The sequence below is a fragment of the Trachypithecus francoisi genome, unplaced genomic scaffold (genome assembly GCF_009764315.1).
Source record: "Trachypithecus francoisi isolate TF-2019V2 unplaced genomic scaffold, Tfra_2.0 Lachesis_group2, whole genome shotgun sequence".
Classification (NCBI taxonomy): domain Eukaryota; kingdom Metazoa; phylum Chordata; class Mammalia; order Primates; family Cercopithecidae; genus Trachypithecus; species Trachypithecus francoisi.
In genome coordinates this window covers 66,023,555-66,042,661 of record NW_022681465.1, presented here as the reverse complement: position 1 = coordinate 66,042,661, position 19,107 = coordinate 66,023,555, and the positions used below count along the sequence as shown (strand labels likewise).

General features: G+C 47.4%; 1 protein-coding gene across 4 annotated transcripts in view; it reads right to left on the bottom strand.

Annotated features, from left to right (window-relative positions):
• Positions 1 to 19,107, bottom strand: part of PDZD2 (PDZ domain containing 2) — a 493,831-nt gene that overhangs the window by 253,425 nt on the left and 221,299 nt on the right. Inside the window, exon 1 of one of the 4 annotated variants that reach the window (XM_033179279.1) lies at positions 11,732 to 12,921. The exons of 2 other annotated variants lie outside the window; for them this stretch is intronic. The gene's annotated coding sequence lies outside the window, so the exon portion shown is untranslated. Of the gene's footprint in view, positions 1 to 11,731; positions 12,922 to 19,107 lie in introns of those variants that run through there. One more of the 4 variants, XM_033179280.1, reaches the window with a different exon arrangement.

The window sequence follows — 19,107 nt, the reverse complement described above, 5'->3', positions numbered from 1 at the left end:
GTGAGGCTGAGGTGGGAGAATTGCTTGAGCCAGAGAGGCAGAGGTCGCAGTGAGCTGTGATTGCATCACTGTGCTCCAGCCTTGGCAACAGTGAGACCCTATCTCAAAAAAACCAAAACAAAAACAAGCGTTGCCATCCTGGTAAACCCAGGGGACCTTAAAAAAAAAAAAAAAAAAAAAGCTGAGGCAGGAGAATGGCGAACCTGGGAGGCGGAGCTTGCAGTGAGCCAAGATCGTGCCACTGCACTCCAGCCTGGGCGACAGAGCAAGACTTGGTCTCAAAAAAAAAAAAAAAAAAGTTGCCACTAGACACAGGTGGCTGACACCTGTAATCCCAGCACTTTGAAAACCTGAGGCAGGAGGATTGTTTGAGCCCAGGAGTTCACAACCAGCCTGGGCAACACAGGGAGACCCCATCTCTACAAAAAAATAAAAATGAGCTGAGGTGGTACACACCTGTGGTCCCAACTACTTGGGAGGTTCAGGTGGCAAGATCACTTGGGCCTAAGAGGTCAAGGCTGCAGTGAGCCGTGATAGCGCCACTGCACACCAGCCGGGGAGAAAGAGCAAGAACTTATCTCAAGAAAAGCCAAAAACAAAACAAAAACAACAAAAAAGAGTTGCCAATTCTTGTAACCTCTTATGTCAAACAGTGTAACACACTGTAGGGAGAAGGCTGAATCATCTTCCTCCTCCCGCAGGACTCATAATCTATTGGAAAGGACAGAATAGACACAAGATGACAAATCTCAGCCGGGCACAGTGGCTCACACCTGTAATCCCAACACTTTGGGAGGCTGAGGCGGGCAGATCACGAGGTCAGGAGATCCAGACCATCCTGGCTAACACAGTGAAACCCCGTCTCTACTAAAAATACAAAAATTAGCCAGATGTGGCGGGCGACTGTAGTCCCAGCTACTCGCAAGGCTGAGGCAAGGGAATGGCGTGAACCCAGGAGGCGGAGCTTGCAGTGAGCCGAGACTGCGCCACTGCACTCCAGCCTGGGCGACAGAGCAAGACTCTGTCTCAAAAAAAAAAAAAAGACAAATCTCACATAAGATACAATTCGGATGGGCACGGTGGCTCACGCCTGTAATCCCAGCACTCTGGGAGTCTGAGGTGAGATCACCTGAGGTCAGGAGTTGGAGACCAGCTTGGCCAATATGGTGAAACCCCGTCTCTACTAATACAAAAATTAGCCAGGTGTGGTGGTGCATGCCTGTAATCCCAGCTACTCAGTAGGCTGATGCAGGAGAATCACTTGAACCTGGGAGGCAGAGGTTGCAGTGAGCTGAGGCCCAGTGGGCCTGGGCGACAAGAGCGAAACTCCGTCTCCAAAAAGAAAAAAAAAAAAGGATACAATTCAAATTCAAATTCAGATGTAGTAAATGTAACTGGCACTTTAGAGCCAAGCATGACAATTAAGATTATATATGAGAAAAAAATGGACAAAGACTATCAGTCAGAGTCCAGCAGGAAACAGAAGGCACACTGAAAAGGTTTCAGTGGAGACTGTTTTAGGCAGGGACTGTTTACAGAGGTGCAGACAGGAGACAGGCAGAGTGCAGCACCCTGGGACTAGCAACAACAGCAGGGAAACTGCTAGGGCCTCTAGGTCTGCAGAGCATGGGGAGGAAGCAGTATTATCAGACTATGCAGGAACTGGAGCAAGGAAAGTGAGTTGCCTCAAGCGCTTCGAGGAAATCTGCCATCGTCAGAACCCCAGCAAGGTTAGGGGGACTGTGAGGGAGATAAATACCCAGATGCTCTTTCCTCCTCCTCTGATCCTCTGCCAGTGCCTTCCATTGGCTGAACCCAACCAGAAACAGAAAAAGCAAGGACCAGATGCTGCAGCTCACAGACACAACCCTCTTAGTACAGAGGAAGTCAGAGAATGAATTGGGGGCAGGGGAAGAAATGACAACACATACAGAACTGTACTTTACACTCACACATACATATATCTCTGATATGGATTTGGGACAAATGTCTTTTGACTTTTTTAAAAAAATTGTGTGTTCTACAAAAGGGCTTCATCATAGGATTAATCTAAATGGAAATATCAAGGTCTTATAGCATATCTCAAATGTAAGTTACAAAAACAGAAATTTAGGCCGGGCGCGGTGGCTCAAGCCTGTAATCCCAGCACTTTGGGAGGCCGAGACGGGCGGATCACGAGGTCAGGAGATCGAGACCATCCTGGCTAACATGGTGAAACCCTGTCTCTACTAAAAATACAAAAACTAGCCGGGCGAGGTAGCGGGCGCCTGTAGTCCCAGCTACTCGGGAGGCTGAGGCAGGAGAATGGCGTAAACCCGGGAGGCGGAGCTTGCAGTGAGCTGAGATCTGGCCACTGCACTCCAGTCCGGGCGACAGAGCAAGACTCCACCTCAAAAAAAAAAAAAAAAAAAAGAAATTTATGTGATTTCTTTATGTGTAAACTTCCACAGAATGCTTATATTGTTTAAGGAATGGTATATTTATTTACAGAGAGGCTGACAAGTGAAACTGCTAAGACAACAGCCCACTAACCAGACAAAATTGTCTTTTAACAGTTTTCCTTCATCGCCTATCCCTACAAGCTCACCCATTTCCAACTCCAAACTTTGCATCCTAATGCATTTTTCCACTTACATTTTCTATCAGTTGGCAATTAAAACAAGCATCTCAGAGGTCAGCCAAAAGTCCTAACAAATGAAAGAGCCAGATATATAATCTCTAGATTCAAAAGTGTAGTAAGACATGTGAGAAGAAACCACCTGGAAAACCACGCTAGGCAGGCACCACTTTAGGGATGCACATTTCAAGCGGCAATTCCCTGCCAACTAATGATTAACAGGAACCCCCAGGAAAAGTTATAAAAATCTCAGTGCTTCCAAAATGCCGTCTACTTTTGTGCTGAGTTCTGTTGCTGGCAATGGGAATCTGGAACTGGGATGATTGGGGCCTCTCTGAAAGTCAGAGGGGTCAGGAAGATGGAGAAGTAACAGAACAGTCAAAAAAAGGTCTCATGGCTGGGCAGTGGCTCATGGCACTGTGGGAGGTCAAGGCAGGCAGAATCACTTGCGGTCAGGAGTTTGAGACCAGCCTGACCAACATGGTGAAGCTCCATCTCTACTAAAAAATAAAAATAAAAATTGGCTAGGCACCATGGTTCATGCCTGTACTCCCAGCAGGCGCGGGATTGCCATGCCTTGGGAGGCTGAGGCAGGCAGATCACAAGGTCAGGAGTTTGAGACCAGCCTGGCCAACATGGTGAAACCGTCTCTACCAAAAATACAAAAAAATTAGCTGGGCATAGTGGCGCGCGCCTGTAATCCCAGCTACTTGGGAGGCAGGAGAACCACTGAACCCAGGAGGCAGAGGTTGCAATGAGCCGAGATCAGGCCACTGCACTCCAGCCTGGGGGAAAGAGCAACGCTTCATCTCGGAAAAAATAATAATAAAAATTAGCTGGGTCTGGGGGCATGTGCCTGTAATCCCAGTTACTAGGGAGGCTGAGGTAGGAGAATTGCTTGAACCTGGGAGGCAGAGGTTGCAGTGAGCCAAGATTGCACTACTGCACTCCAGCCTGGGGAACGAAACTCATTCTCAAAACAAAACAGTCTCATGGTTATCTCCCAATTAATGACCCCATGTCTCAGATATTCTAGCCCATACTACTTAAATGTCCAGTCCTGGGGATATAGATGTGCAAATTATGGTCCTTCAACTCAATGGGAAAATACGCTGCCATTAAAATTAGTGAGTCAGCCTGGCATGGTGGCTCACGCCTGTAATCCCAGCACTTTGGGAGGCCGAGACAGGTGGATCATCTGAGATCAGGAGTTTGAGACCAGCCTGGCCAACATGGCAAAACCTCTGTCTCTACTAAAAATACAAAAATTAGCCGGGTGTGGTGGAGCGCACCTGTAGTCCCAGCTACTTGGGAGGCTGAGGCAGGAGAATCGCTGGAACCCTGGGATGGATGTTGGGGTGAGCTGAGGTTGTGCCACTGCACTCCAGCCTGGGCAACAAAGTGAGACTCCTTCTCAAAAAATAAAATAAAATAAGAGTCTATTAACATGAGCAATCCTTGTGTTGTTCATTCACAATAATGTTTGAATACCAATTGTTTATCACAGATGGTGTAGGCTGTTCAGGATGTAATAATGAACTGTATAGTATAAGGCATACATATTATATAGTATAGAACAGGCTCTGAAGGCCTTCCATTCATAAAAATGACTCAAATCATTGCCACTTGAGTCAGACCGGAAAACACAGGAACGAACAGGGTACTTTCTCCGGCATTCTGGTCTTCCTGACAGCACCGAGCACTTCCAGAGCTTGTTTTATCTTCAAAACTTCCCAAAGTCTGGGAGGCACAAAGGGTGGAAGATGGGGGAAACCATACCAAGTCTGCAGGCAGACTTTTCAGCCTCCACAGTCCTAGGAGGGAGGGAGTGAAAACTAGTGCTTGGCTTTTCACAAGCAGGAGCACGAAGTGTCTTCAGTGCTGTGTCATTTAAAAGCAGTCCTCACTTCAGTGACAGCCCAGGATATTTGCTCCCTGGGTTCAGCCGGTAATCTCCAAAGCAAGGAACTCCCCCACTTTTCCCCAAATGTCTCAATAGTTATTCCTTCGTTTGAAGTTGGAAGAAAGAATAAAATTACTTTCATCTGCCTAGAAAATAGGCAGCGTAGAGAGGAATTCTACTTGGAATCAGAATGAGAATCAGAAGAGGAATCGGGGAGCTCAAATCTGAGTGAGCCCACGGTCTGCCTCAACTCTTTTTGGAGATGAGCGATGCATAAATAAATCTCCACCTGTATTACTTTAGCAGCAAATGATAGCAAACCCTGACTCAAAGTGGCTTAAACAGGGAGGAAATTCATCATTTCACATGCGAGGAAGTGCAGAAGAAGGGTGGGGCTCTGAGCTGTGCTTCTCTGGGACTCTTTGGGACCTGCTACTTACTCTCTCCTGCACGGTGGCTGCATCCTCAGGTTAGGGGCACCATGCCTATGCCAGTTTACACAGCAACACAGGGGGAAAGCAAAAGGGCCATGTATTTTGCGTCTTTTTCTTGGTAGTGGACACACCTTCCCTAGAAACTCCACCACAGACTTTCCTTTACTCTTTATTGCTTAGCCTTTGAGAGCGAGCTCTTTCCTATGCTTGTCTCTGGGGCATGGAATGGAGATATGTGACCTAAATGGACTAATCATCTCAGAGAATAACGCTTCCAAGTCCACCTGACCACACCACCACCCAATGGGCTGCTGGTGAGGGCCAAAAAAGGAAATGGACATGAATATATTTCAAAGTTAACGTGCTGCACAGTTATCCTCACAGACAGAGCCCTGATAAGCCATAGCATCAAATATGTTCAAAAATGCCTTCTGCCCAATACTCTGTACAGAAGCAGCAGCATAATGAATGATCTGAAGAAGACGACACTACCATGCCAACAGGAATGACCAACAGCCACCACTCTCTTCAGGGGCTGGGACATTTTAAATGACTACTGCTGAGACGAAAGTTCAATGTAGCCTATCTGAAATGTGGCCCCAAGTGGGCACCTGCAACAGAAAGAAGAACTGAGAAGAGGCTTCTGGGGCAAAGTTGGGGGCATCAGGCAGGGAGACTCATTTGCCAGTAAACACAATGGTCTGACATGAGTGAGGGTGAAGGGAGGGTTGCTAGCCTCTCGAAGATAGAGAGAACAGGAGAAACAATGATTGCAACACAATTTTGGAAGCTGGAATGTAGAAAAACTAGTGGTAACTGACTTAGCAGGTGGTAGAAAGCAAAAACCTAGCACAGCAGTGAGGAAAGCCATGTTGGAATTTATGCCCTGCAACGCCTGTGGAATTGGAGGCAACGTGCACTGAGGTGGAAGAGACCCTAAATCACCTTAGCCCTAGGTACCAAGTGAAGGCTGAAATTCTGCAACCTGTGTGCTCTGCTGTGTCTCGGCAACTCTGGACTCAGAGACACCAGGTGTAGCTGAGGGCAGGAGCTGAAAAAACAGGCAAACAAGACAAAGTCATCACACCAAATGGTTAGACTTCAAGTCTCCTCCTCATCTGGCTCCCAGAACACTGCAGCCAACCAATTCTCCTCAGTGTAGGGGATTTCTCTTCTACCCAATCCGTTTCCCCAGAGAACAAAGACAGGTTCCAAAGAACAAATTATCAGGTGTGAGTCCTCCAATGAAACCACCAGCGAGCTACTCCTACAGCAGAGGTCCTCTGTGCTAGCTGCATATTTCAATCACCTGAGAGCTTTTAATACTTGCAACTACCTGGGCCCCAGCAACAGTGTACGTCACTCAGTTACTCAGCAAACACTGTATGTATGGAAAGGTTCATGTGTGCCAGGCATTGTTCTAGATTCTGAGACATGTTCTACATCTCCTTCTTAGTAAGAAAGAACTATTCCTGGGTATATGTCATCTATGTAGATCTTCCAGTTATCTTTTTAGTGAGCGATCAGTCAAGGATCATCAGACATCTGAAGAAAGCCTTTAATGTGGAAGTGATTAAAAACCAAAAAGCAAACAAAAAAACTAAGAGGAAATCTGAGGAAACAAAGAGTGCAGGGAGTAAAGAAATGCTTCAAATAAGCTGTAATTGAGATCCACAGAGAATTGAGAAGCTTTTCATCCAAGAAACAGTAACAGGTTATAAAAAGAAAATTTCAGATATTTTTAAGGCTTTCTTGGGAATTAGAAATATGATGACAGACATAAAAACTGAACATATGGGTTGGAAGACAAAAATGAGGAAATTTCCCAGGAAGTAGAAATGTTTTTTAAAAGGAGATAGAAAGTATAAGAAAAAGGGTAATGTAACCACCCAACAGGTTCATTTTGCCTGCTGCCCAGATAGAGCCAATTTATCAAGACAGGGGAATTGCAATAGAGAAGTTTAATTGACACACAGCCAGCTGAACAAGAGAATGGGGTTTTATGACTCACATCAGTCTCTCTGAAAATTCGAAGGCTGTTTTTTTAAGACTAGATTGGGGGAGGGAGTGGCTAGGGAATGGGTGCTGCTGATTGGTTGGGGATTCAATCACAGGGGTGTGGAAAATGATCCTCATGCTGAGTCCACTTCTGGGTGGGGCCACGGGACCACTTGGCAGGTCTGGGTGAAGCCACTAGTTGTCAGAAATGCAAAAACCTTGGCTGGGCTCGGGGGCTCACACTGTAATCCCAGCACTTTGGGAGGCTGAGGCGGGTGGATCACTTCAGGTCAGGAGTTCAAGACCAGCCTGGGCAACATGGTGAGACCCTATCTCTACTAAAGATACAAAAATCAGCTGGGCAAGATGATGCATGCCTGTGGTCCCAGTTACTTGGGAGGCTGAGGCACGAGAATCACTTGAACCCAAGGAGGCAGAGGTTGCAGTGAGCTAAAATCATGCTACTGCACTCCAGCCTGGGCAACAGAGGGAGACTCCATCTCAAAAAAGAAAAAAAAAAAAAAAAAAGAAAAAAGAAATGCAGAAACCTGAAAAGACATCTCAAAATGCCAACCTCAGATTCTACAATAGTGATGCTTATCAAGCCGCAAATCTTGTGGCTACTTTGTCAGTCTTACCAAGGCAGTCTGGTCCCTAGGCAATAAGGAGATTTGTTTTGGGAAAGGGCTGCCATCATCTTTGTTTCAAAGTTAAACCATAAACTAAGTTCCTCCCTAAAGTTAGTTTGGCCTACATCCAGGAGGGAACCAGGACAACCTGGAGGTTAGAAGCAAGATGGAGTCAGATCACATCGATTTCACTATCATAGCTATTCTTTTTGCAAAGGAGATTTCAGTAAGAAAATTCGAGAGTCAATTCATGATGAGGGCCTCCTTCCAATTAGGAGAAGGATGGAATTTTTTTTTTCTTTTTTCCTCTAGGGAACTGGCTGGGTGCAGTGGCCCATACCTGTAATCCCAGCACTTTGGGAGGCCAAGACGGGCAGATCACCTGAAGTCAGGAGTTCGAGACCAGCCTGGTCAACATGGTGAAACCCAATCTCTACTGAAAACACAGACAAAAAAGGCCAGGTGCGGTGGCTCACATCTGTAATCCTAGCACCCTGGGAGGCCAAGGCGAGCAGATCACCTGAGGTGAGGAGTTTGAGACCAGCCTGGCCAACACATTGAAACCCCCTCTCTACTAAAAATACAAAAATTAGCTGGGTGTGGTGGTGCATGCCTGTAGTCCCAGTTACTCAGGGGCTGAGGCAGGAGAATCACTTGAATCCGGAGGCAGGGGTTGCAGTGAGCTGAGATCGCACTACTGCACTCCAGCCTGGGTGACAGTGAGACTCCATCTCCAAAATAAATAAATAAAAATTAAGGCCGGGCGCGGTGGCTCAAGCCTGTAATCCCAGCACTTTGGGAGGCCGAGACGGGCGGATCACGAGGTCAGGAGATCGAGACCATCCTGGCTAACACTGTGGAACCCCGTCTCTACTAAAAAATAGAAAAAACTAGCCAGGCGAGGTGGCGGGCGCCTGTAGTCCCAGCTACTCGGGAGGCTGAGGCAGGAGAATGGCGTAAACCCAGGAGGTGGAGCTTGCAGTGAGCTGAGATCCGGCCACTGCACTCCAGCCCGGGCGACAGAGCGAGACTCCGTCTCAAAAAAAAAAAAAAATTAAAAGACACACACACACACACACACACACACACACAACCAACAAAACTCCACGAAACTGTTCAGAATAGATCAGAGTTTCTAGATTGAGAAAGCCCACTGGAAGCCTGGTAAAATGGATGGGAAAAGACTCACACCAAGTCTTTTTTTTTTTTTTCCTTTGAGTTGGAGTCTCCCTCTGTCGCCCAGGCTGGAGTGCAGAGGCGCAATCCCGGCCCACTGCAAGCTCCGCCTCCTGGGTTCATGCCATTCTCCTGCCTCAGCCTCCTGAGTAGCTGGGACTACAGGCGCCCGCCACCACGCCCAGCTAATTTTTGGTATTTTTAGTAGAGACAGGAAATCAGTGTTAGGATGATTTGGATCTCCTGACCTCGTGATCCACCTGCCTTGGCCTCCCAAAGTGCTGGGATTACAGGCGTGAGCCACTGCGCCCGGCCCACACCAAGTCTTACAATGAAACTTCATGAGAACAGAGAGAATATTAGGGGACAAAGAGGAAATCCTAAGAACTTTCAGGAGGGGATATCCATTCAAAGCATCAGCCTTTAGAATGACACCAGACATCTCAATGGCAATTCTGAAATCTAGAAAAGCAATGCTTTCTAACTTCTGAGAGAAAGGGATTTCCAACCTATGTCAACCTTGAAGGATCTCAAAAAACTTGCCTCCCATGTCCTCTTTCTCAGGAACTTCTGGAAGGTGTGTTTTACCAGCAAAAGAACATAAAGAAAAAGGAAGACATGGGGTCTAAAACACAGGGGATGCTACAATGAAAAAGCAGCAAAATGAATTATAATGGTGAGAGGAGGCACCACAATGATGGATGTGCAACTGGCCTCAAGAGCGGCAGGTGGAGGACGACAGAGTTCTCATCAGGGAGGGACCCAGCAGGCAGTGTGTGCTTCCTAACTAGAAGTGCAAAGAGTTGAAAATGGTTGTCTTTTGGGCACAGAGGTGGAAGTTGAGGCTAAGCATGGTGACTCACACCTATAATCCCAGCACTTTGGGAGGCTGAGGCGGGAGGTTTGCTGAGGCAGCCCAAGAGTTTGAGACCAGCCAGGGCAACATAACAAGACCACGTCTCTAGAAAAGAGAAAGAAGTGAAAGTTGGTAAGAGGTAAGGTGAGTGAGTACTGTCCCTAGTTATAAGCCTTGTAGGCATATTTGACTTTTTAAATTTTTATATATAATATATATACACATATGTACACATACACATATATACATATACATATATACACATATATACATATATATACACATACATACATAATGGTTTTGATAAGGAGGGAAGCTCACGCTGTAAGTCTGATTCCAGAATGAGAACCCAGTAAAATCAGGAAGAACCCGCTCTCTGGAGGGCAGAGCAACAAGCACTTGGCCAAACCTCTGGGAAACAAGACTTGATGAAGAAGGCAAAAGGGAAGAGCAGGTAGCCACCTTGATGTCCCAGGAAACACGGTGCAATGGACTTGCCATTCTCTTCAATGACACCATCCCTAAGTGTGACCCACATGGAGCATACAGAGATTAGCAGGAACAGCGGCTCAAGGGAAGCTCCATTACGTGCCAGGTGTGCCGCTGGTAAATTTAAGGACGTGAGAAGGCAGAAAGGCAGTTTGGTGACTTTGCTGCTCTTAGACCATCTTCCTTTCACTCTAGATTAGAGGGAGGCCGACAATTACACCTAGCAATGCAGGCTCAGAGAGGCTGAGGGCCCAGATAAGCCTTAAATTCACTTCGGTTCCCGACCCCCATCACTTTTCCTTTCTTGTTTCTTTTGCTTGTGGCCCGCTCTGAGAACTAACTTTTTCTTCCTTAAGACCTGACACAGGCCACTTTCCCCAAAGGCCATCCTCCTGTCTGTGAGTCCCGCAGCTGCCCCCAGGGGCCTTGGGTTTGACTGAAGATCCTGAAGGATTAACTGTGGGCGGGTCCCGTATCCTCTCAACTCCATTAACATCTCAGCAAAAGGAGCCACCCAGGCCTACAGGTTAGTATTCAATGGCCAGATTAGCAGCTGGGAGGCAGATGAAGCCCTTGCAACTCGCCTGCAAAGCTGAATCGAGAGTTGCAAAACAGTAGGAGTGCAAAGTCTGAAAGTATTCTATTTTATTTGTATTAAATATATTTTAAAGATTTAAATTTTTGAAGATATTTAAATATATTTCTATATTAGAAATGTATGTAAAGATATTTCTATATTAGAGTTTATTATATCCCCTTACGATATCAAACTCAGCCTAGCCTATTTCTATGAAAAGCATTTGTTTACTGTTTACATTCAGTCTTTTTCTCCCAGATATGGTTCACAGGATGACAGCTGTAGTTACCTCCTTCTTTCCCTCCATCTCATGAGACAAGACTGACTTCATTTCACTTGTAGTGTTTATAAACTACCTAGTAGAGAGGAGCTACAGGACAGAAAATGTCACTCTCTTTTCAAACATCCTGTACCTTTAAATATCTTTGATTTGTGGATCCCATAATCAAAACACTTTGTGAATCAGTGGTGGGGCTGCTGTCCAAGCAGGCTGTTTAATAATTTGGGGGCAAAGATCTGTCCCCAAAGGCGATCACGACCTCGTGTGAGATCATCCACAATTGCCGCGGGTAAAGAAGGCAGCTTTGCTCCGCCTCATTCTCCTGCTAGCGAGGGATGGGGACAGTATGACAGATTCCCCGGGCTGCTGCCATGCCCCCCCGCTCCTACCGGGGCTTCAACGGCACAGCCCCCAAGGTTCTGAAACCGCCGTGGCTCTGGAGCCCCCTACTACCTGCCCCTCGGCGCAGCCCTTCCCTGTCCGTCACACACATCCCGGGGCGCCGCCTTCCGTCCAACCATTGACAAACCAGCGCCAAGTCACTTAGTCCTCCCGAGGAACACAAACCGTCTCGCAACACGCAAATCCCCCACTTTAAAAACAACACACCCCAGTGATACGGGAGACGAGAAGGACAGACGCTTAGGTGGCGGCTCCGTGCCTCCGAGGCTGTGGCTAAATCTCCCCATTTGTGGATTCAGCCCCAATCTGCACCCCAACCTGGATCAGACCGGGAAACATGAGGCTTTCGCCTGAGAAGCCGATTTCCTACCTCCACTTCTGAAGTCACCTTCGGAGGGTTCCTCTCCGACCCCCTCTCCGGAGCTCCTGGGAGTCTCCGCCGGCAGCAGCTGGGCGCCGGGTAATCCTCTCGCCGGGCCGGGCTCCGCGCCCCCGGGGCAGCTCATTAGCCTAATCACCTGCAGGCGGCCCGGGGGCCTGGGGCGGCTGCCAGCTGCCCTCCTGGAACGCAGCTCCTGCAGGACTTCCCGAGGGCTGCTCTCCGCCGGCTCCACGTCTGTGGGAGGACCCCCCTCCTCCCTCCGCGCCGCGGTGGAGGAGGTTAGGAAAAGCCTGTAATGCAATCCTCAACTCGGCTCGCCACTCCCTGGCTCACTTGTCAAAACCCCACAGCATTCCAGGATCCCCTCCCCGGTCACTCCCCTCGCCGGGAAAAGGAAACCGCCCTGGGAAGGATTTCAGGGAGTTTGGGGCTTCTCATCCAGACACCTTTGTTTACACCGAGGGCTCGGGAGCTTCCTGGGGCAAACCCGGAGCAGCTTAGAGGAAAAAGCGCCCTACCCTAGACCCTCGCTTGCACCAAAAGTTCCCCCTCCGAGCCACTGCAAGAAGCTCCACCTCCCCACATCAATTCACTTCATGACCACTCCATTTCATAATCGGCGGCAGCCTGGGTTCTTACGGGGGTGGAGCCCCCAGCGAAAATCACAACCATGGCACGGGGCAGGATGTCAGGGAACTTTCCAGAAATCCCTGGTCAGAGCTTTCCTACTTCAGTAACCAAAGTTACCACCACTGAATTACAATCGCCGGTGACTGCACGACTGAAGCATTTCCTTTATACCTTCTCCTGCTCCCCTACCCCTCCCACCTTCTGTGGGGTTCAGTCAACAAGCCCTCCCCCAGGAGGCCTGAGTGGGCCAGGGCCCTGCAGCCATCGCTCCAGCTGCAAACTGATGAGGAAGCCCGAACCACGAGGCCGAATTGTTTACATCACACCCACTGAGGCTTCCTGTCTTAAATTAATGGGAACACAAATAAGACAGGAAAAGAGTGTTTGCTTTTCTTAAAGCAGGGGACGGGGGCTGGCAGCGGGAGGGGGAGTCACCCCACATTTCATTGCTTTTTCAAAACTTCAGCTGTATTCTCTTCCATTTTTCCACTCCTGACACTTGTTGAAAAGTAAAAGCGTCGCTGGTGCCAAACCCCAAGCCCTTATGGAACGTCTGCTCAAAACATATTTCACCTGGCTTCAAAAGGCATCCAGGGTGGAGCTCCCAGGGACCTGAGCTAGAGGTATGGAGAGCTCCTGAGGTTGATGGCACCAATCTCAGTGCACACTAACTCAAGCCCTGGGCCTCCCTCCCAGGACTTGCACAGGCAGGCACACACTCCACTCCTTGGGGTTCATATTAGAGCCACACCCCAGTCCCACTCCACCCCTCTGTCTCTAAGCCCTCGTTGTGGGCATCCAGCAGCCCCTAAAAGTAAATGAGCTTTGCAACAGACAGATCTGGTGGAATTCGAAGCAATTAATTATAATGGAGGAGGCAAAAGAAAGCTTCAATTCCAGTACCATTACTGCCACTGGAATGGGTGATTAAAGCCTAGGAGGGGCCAACCCATGTCAAGCCTGGGCTGGAAATCTGCCCACTCTCAGAAGCAGCCCCAGAGCACACAGTAAATAATTATCATTACCAGTCCTGGAATTACCCCTAGTTGCTTCATTCAGGTCGGCACAACAGCCAACCCAGAAACAGGCAAGGAGTGTCAGGTCATGGTATTCCTCTTTTGGAAGAACCAAAAGGAAACAGAACCCCAGGATAAGGTTTATTTCAAGCAGGTTTGGGTACTGCAACCAACAATACCTCATGGAGTTTCGGAGAATACTACATGTGCCCAGTGAGAACAAGCTTTGTAGGCCAGTCCTCCAAACATCACAATTCCTGGGTCAAAGCAAATTAGGCTGATGATTTTAGAAAAGGCCAAAGGTATGAACGCTCTAACACAAAGTGTCTGGCTTACACATATTATAAGGGTCTCAATGAATGTTGGCTCCTCCCCCTTCCCTTTTCCCACTCTGCTGCCAAGAGGTGGTAGTCTTTTATTAGCATCCTATATGTTTTATGGGAATTAAGTTCAAACTGAATAATTTTCTAATAATAATTTGAGCAGTGCTCCTTTGCTTCCTTTCTGAGTGTTTTTTCCACAACAGTTTCCCAATGTTTTAACTTCTTTCTCCACTCCTTCGATCCAGATACATAATTAATGATGTGCACATCAATGCTGTTTAAGTAAATGTATGGGCCAGGCACAGTGGCTCACGCCTGTAATCCCAACACTTTGGGAGGTCAAGGTGGGTGGATCACTTGAGGTCAGGCATTCGAGACCAGCCTGACCAACATAGTGAAACCCCATCTTTGCTAAAAATACAAAAATCAGCTGAGTGCGGTGGCGGGCGCCTGTAATCCCAGCTACTAGGGAGGCTGAGGCAGGAGAATTGCTTGAACCTGGAACGCGGAGTTTGCAGTGAGCCAAGATCCCACCACTGCACTCCAGCCTGGGCTACAGAGTAAGACTCCAACTCAAAAAAATAAAATAAATACATAATACAGTCCAGGCGTGCGGTGGCTCATGCCTGTAATCCCAGCACTTTAGGAGGCCAAGGTGGGTGGATCACTTGAGGTCAGGAGTTTGAGAGCAGCCTGGCCAACATGGCAAAACCCCATCTCTATTAAAAATACAAAAATTAGGCCGGGCGCGGTGGCTCAAGCCTGTAATCCCAGCACTTTGGGAGGCCGAGGTGGGCGGATCACAAGGTCAGGAGATCGAGACCATCCTGGCTAACACGGTGAAACCCCGTCTCTACTAAAAAATACAAAAAACTAGCCAGGCGAGGTGGCGGGCACCTGTAGTCCCAGCTACTCGGGAGGCTGAGGCAGGAGAATGGCGTGAACCCGGGAGGCGGAGCTTGCAGTGAGCTGAGATCTGGCCAGTGCACTCCAGCTTGGGTGACAGAGCGAGACTCCGTCTCAAAAAAAAAAAAAAAACGAAAATTAGCCAGGCGTGGTGGCGGGCGCCTGTGGTCCCAGCTATTCTACTCGGGAAGCTGAGGAAGGAGAATCGCTTGAACCCGGGAGGTGGAGGTTGCAGTGAGCCGACATTGCACCACTGCACTCCAGTCTGGGGACAGAGCAATGCTCAGTCTCAAAAATAAAGAAAATAAATAAAAATAATAATAAAAATAAATGTATGGTTTTAAGTATAATACAAAGAAATATTCTGCCCCTGTCCTCATCTTTGTTGCCTAAGCTCAGTTTAGGGCGTGTAAGTGCTGGAAATTGAAAATGGGACCACACGCTGGACGCGGTGGCTCACGCCTATCATCCCAGCACTTTGGGAGGCCAAGGCGGGCAGATCACGAGGTCAGGAGCTCAAGACCAGCCTGCCCAACATGGTGAAACCCCTCTACTAAAAATATAAAAATTAGCCAGGTGTGGTGGTGGGTACCTATAATCTCAGCTACTCAGGAGGCTGAGGCACGAGAATCACTTCAACCTGGGAGGCGGAGGTTGCAGTGAGCCAAGAATATGCCACTACACTTCAGCCTGGGCAACAGAGCAAGACTCCATCTCAGGGGGAAAAAAAAATGTGACCACATCTGCATAATACCTTAATTTCAGGAAAGCTTTTGCATGCATATGCCATTCTCATCAGCAGGCCAGAAAGATATGATCTGGTACGTCTTTTCCCTAACCGGGGTTTCACGGCTGTCTGGAAAAGAGATCAATGGCCCAGTAAACAAAGGGATGCTTAGAATGTGGTCTACGATTTTGTCTTGGATCTGGTTTAAATAATACTTGAAATTGCTATATGCACACCCAGAGTCTACAAATAACGTTAATTTGAGTGGGAACTGCTGATACATTAAGAGAATCCAAAGTAGCTTCCACACATTAAGGAAATGGTTCATTAAAAACAGTTTCGAGTTCAGCATGATGGCTGATTTCAAAGTGGTGTCCTCAGGGGTGATGATCAAAATGACAGGCACAAATGGGGCTTAATGTCTAGATTCAAGCAAAACTGACAAAGTGGTGAGGATCACACCACATCATGCATTTAATAGGAATCTGCATGTTGCACTGATAAGAAATAGGCAATGCAGTGCTGGGGTGAATTTTTGTTGGTGGGAGTTTGACAGGAAAGGAAAGTGCCCCCCTTCTCTCTACCCCATAATAAAGAATTTGACAGCAGACAGACTCTTACTGGTGGGTGGGGGGGAATGTCCAATCTGATGCCTCTTATTGTAAGGAAGATGTGGAGACACTGGAAAGGTTCCAAAGGAGAACCTAAATGATTAAAGAGACAGAAAATAGAACCTACGAGGGGAGGTTAAAGGATGTGGAGTTGTTTAGTCTAGAGTGAAAAAAAGTACCTAAAGCAAACTTAACAGCCTTTTCCTACTTGAAGGGTTATTATAAAGAGGATACTGACCAGCTGTTCATCATCTCTACAGAGGACAAAAGAGGTAAGACACTCAAAATACAATGTTAGAATTTGGGAGGCCAGGCACAGTGGCTCACGCCTATAATCCCAGCACTTTGGGAGGCTGAGGCGGGCGGGTCACGAGGTCAGGAGATCGAGACCATCCTGGCTAACATGGTGAAACCCTGTCTCTACTAAAAATACAAAAAATTAGCCAGGCATGGTGGCAGGCGCCTGTAGTCCCAGCTACTCAGGAGGCTGAGGCAGAAGAATCACTTGAACCCAAGAGGCGGAGCTTGCAGTGAGCCGAGATGGCGCCACTGCACTCCAGCCTGAGCTACAGAGTGAGACTCCATCTCAAAAAAAAAATAGAATTTGGATACAATGTAAAGATGACTTGCTTAATCCTAATGGTAACTGACTTCACCTTAGGATAGTCTCATCTGGTGTCACTGTGCAATCTCCATGTATTGGACTCCATCCTAAGTGATAGTTTTGCATGTTTAAGCAGAAGTGAGGCTAGAAAACTCCTTCTATTCCCTTCTAGAACTACAGCGTTCCACTGTTATTCCATCATATGTGGGATTAAAGATCCTGAACCTCTATGTTCCCTAATTCACAAACAAGGTGCCATGAGAATGTAATATTCCCGCAAAACATCAGACCTTTGTTTTCTTTATTAGGATGGGCATCGCTAAGAATATGCCCAACTGTGGACACTGACTAGATGATAAGTGTGTATGTATGTGTATATATATATATATAGAGAGAGAGAGAGAGAGAGAGATGGAGTCTCGCTGTGTCACCCAGGTTGGAGTGCAATGGCACAATCTTGGCTCACTGCAACCTCCGCCTCCTGGGTTCAAGCAATTCTTCTGCCTCAGCCTCCAGAGTAGCTGGGACCACAAGCGCATACCACCACACCTGGCTAATTTTTGCATTTTTAGTAGAGACAGAGTTTCACCATGTTGGTCAGGCAGATCTCGAACTCCTGACCTCAAGTGATCCACCCACCTCGGCCTCCCAAACTGCTAGGATTACAGGCGTGAGCCACCGCGTCCAGCCTGATAAGTATATTTCATAGCTTCGCTCCTGTTCTGTGTACAAGACGTATTGCTTTTTAATGGGTCTAAATAATTAGTTCATGATGATGATAATGATAATAATAGTTATGACTTATTAAGCTCTTACTGTAATTATATTGGGCACTGTGCTAAGTACTTTATGTAGATTATCTCAGTTTTTTGGCAGTAGCCCTGTGAAGTGGGTATAATTATTAGTCTTATTCTAACACAAGGAAACTGAGTCACAAGGAGGTTAAGTAACAGGGCTAATAAATGTTGGAGTCCTGATTCAAACCCATTTGGTCTGACTCAAAAGGGTGTGCTTAATCATTACACCACTGCCTCTTATCATTAGGTATTTGTAGCTATTCAGAGGGAGGAAACATTGCAAAAAGAATTCATGGCGCAATCTCGGCTCACTGCAAGCTCCACCTCCCGGGTTCATGCCCTTCTCCTGCCTCAGCCTCCCAAATAGCTGGGACTATAGGCACCCACCACAATGCCCATTTAATTTTTTGTGTTTTTAGTAGAGACGGGGTTTCACCGAGTTAGCCAGGATGGTCTTGATCTCCTGAACTCGTGATCCGCCCACCTTGGCCTCCCAAAGTGCTGGGATTACAGGCGTGAGCCACGGCGCCCGGCCTTTTTTTGTTTTATGTTGATAGAGTCTTGCTCTGTTGCCCAGGCTGGAGTGCAAAGGCACTATCTTGGCTCTCTATGACCTCCACCTCCAGGGTTCAAGCGATTCTCCTGCCTCAGCCTCCCGAGTAGCTGGGATTACAGGTAGCTGCCACCACACCCAGCTGGTTTTTGTATTTTTAGTAGAGACGGGGTTTCACCATGTTGGCCAGACTGGTCTCAAACTCCTGATCTCAGGTGATCTGCCCATCTCAGTCTCCCAAAGTGCAGGGATTATAGCCTTGAGCCACTGCGCCTGGCCCTTTCTGATAGGAGGGGTGCATTGCTATCTCCTACAAAGCTGAAGAATTCAAATCAAGGTTCACCTTTATACATTTAGCTATTCAGTTATAATCTAACTTTGCATACAGTAGGTCTTCTGTGACTGTGGAATGAATGAATACAAATGCTTTATGATTGTGATGCCCTAAAACACATGAACTGAAATGAGGTTTCCAGCATGGTGGTCAAGGCTCTGGTCGGTCATTTCCTTTTTCTTTTTCTTCAGCTGCTTAGTCAATAAGTTGATTGCCTTTATCTGAAAAATCTTCATAGAAAATTGTTTGGTTTGGGTCTCAGCAGCCTGCTTCTGAGCTCTGAGGAAGCTTGCCTGCTTTTGAGCTACCTGATCTTTCTTCTGGGCAAGGGATATTCTGGGATAGTTCCACCTCTGCTTTTCAACTTCTTTCTTGGGCTTCTTCTCTTAGACTGGATTCTCTTGCATAGCAGCATGAGCCTTCTTATACATCCCCATCATGTCTGGAGTTACGCTGTTCTTTATGTATTGAGAGAACGGTTTCTGGTAAGCATCTTCATCTTCCATTAGGTAACGCATGTAATCGGCAACATTCTGACACATGATGCGCTTCCAATGCACTTCCGCATTAAATTCCTTGCTTTCAAACTCGTAACCAGGAAATCGTCTGATACTGCAAGGAATAGACAAGCCTCCATTCCCAGCTTCCTTCAGGGCCTCCAAAACTGTATTGTCAGCGGTAGTTCTGGCAAGGCCTGCATCCAAATAGCAGGTAAAGGCACCTGGCTGGCCATCAATGCTTTCCACATTGTATTCATCTCCAGTCACCTCCACTTGGCCTTCCTAGATCTTGCTCATGCCAAACCTACTGAGAAGCCTGCGGGCCAGAGGCAGGCCAGTACAATATGCTGCAGCAGAATTTGT